Here is a 1,913-nt window from a genome sequence, read left to right as displayed (position 1 = left end):
TCTAATAGGTATTTGTACACCCATGTTCATAGCAGCATTATTAACAACAGCCAAAAGGCAGAAGCAGCTCACTTTTTGTGTTCATTGAAGTGTGAATGGATCAACAAAATGTGGATATACATACAATGGAATATTATTGAGCCTTAAAATACTGTAGAAGGAAATTATGACACATCCTAGAATATGGATCAACCTTGAAGACATTATGCTAAGCAAATAAGCCAGTCACAAAAATCCAAATATTGTGTTATTCCATTTATATGAGGTATCTAGGTAGTCAAATGCACAGATACAGAAAGTAGAATGATGGTTACCAGGGGCTGCTGAGGGAGAGGGATTGGGAGCTGGTGTTAAATGAATACAGAGTTTCAGCTGGGGAAGATGAGAAAGTTCTGGAGATGGACGGTGGTGATGGTTCACAATAATGTAATTACATTTAATGCCACAGAAGTATGCACTTACAATGCTTGAAACAGTAAGTTTTGCTATACATGTTATCACAATGAAAAAATTGTGTTTGAGTCTGAATATATTTGGAGGGTAGAGACCCAAAACTGGAGGATTTTATGTGCATGTGAAAGGAAGAGTTTGGGGGCTTGAGTGAATAAAATAAATAGAGAAAACTGCAGGAATTGGAGACTTGGGGTGAAAATCAGAAGTTGGGTTATGAGATTTTGTTGAGATTGAGGTGAAATGAACAATTGGATTGTTGCGATTGACTAACTGCTTTTCCTGCTTCTGCCTTTGCCTTAAGGTCTAATGGCAAAATAGCGAAAAAATAACCTTTATAAATTTAAGTCAGAGTGTTTACACTGCCACTGAAAATCTCCATTAGTTCTGTATCTAGTTCAGAGTAAAATGCAAAATTTTAAAGCAGATCTGCATGGCTCCCTGTGACCTGTCTCCCTGTGATCTCTGACTCTTTCTCACCTTACTCTCTGTACTCCAGCCACACCTGACCTCCTCACTCTTTCTGGATCGCCCCATCTGTGATCCCACCTCAGGCCTTTTACACTCCTGTCCCCTCTGCTTGTATGTTCTACCTCCAGTCCCCAGCTATTGGCATGTCTATGACTCTTTCAGATCCTTTTGTTTAAATAGCATCTTATTGGTGAGGTCTTCTCTGACACAATATAAAATAAAAGCCCTCCCCTGCCTGTGATATTAGCTGCTTTATTTTTCTATCTACTACTTATTACTGGATGACATATCATTGATTTACGTGTTTGTTTACTGTCTTTTTTCCCTCATTAGGGTGTAAGCTCCACAAGGGCAGGGATATTCCTCTATTTAGTTCACTGACTTACCTCCAATAGATAGAAGAGTATCATCTGTGACGTAGGATAGCTTTCGTACATATTCGTTAAATCAATGAGCCTTTTCTGACCACTCTAGAGATGTGTTCAGAGCTGATTGTTTCCTGTTCTTAATTTATAGTAAAATAAAAACTGAGACTGCTTCCCTTTTTCACTGTTTTCTTTAACTATTTACGATACAGTCCTAAATATATTGTATTACCAATTGCACATTTAAAATCACATGAAATATGCAGTAGATATTTACATTTTCAATTGCCTCATAAATGTAACTTTTTACAATTTTGTTTGAATTAGGATCCAAATAAGGTCTCACATTGACATTGGTTGATAGGACTCTTAAGTTTCTTTTAAACATCATTCCTCTACATCTTTCTTTTCTGGTTTTTTTTTTTTTTTTTTTGGCTTACGATTTTGGCTTGCAGTTTTTCTGTTGAAGAAACTAGGTTGTTTGCCTGTAGAGTTTCCCACAGTCTGAATTTAACTGATTACAGCCCCATTGTGATGTTTGAAATGCTCCTCTGTATTTCCTATGAATTTATTGTTGAGTTGAGACTGAAAGTTTAATCAGACTCAGCACCTGATTTTTTTTTTTTT

The sequence above is a fragment of the Propithecus coquereli genome, unplaced genomic scaffold (genome assembly GCF_000956105.1).
Source record: "Propithecus coquereli isolate 6110/MARCELLA unplaced genomic scaffold, Pcoq_1.0 Scaffold19, whole genome shotgun sequence".
Lineage (NCBI taxonomy): Eukaryota > Metazoa > Chordata > Mammalia > Primates > Indriidae > Propithecus > Propithecus coquereli.
Note: the sequence above shows the minus strand (reverse complement) of the source record.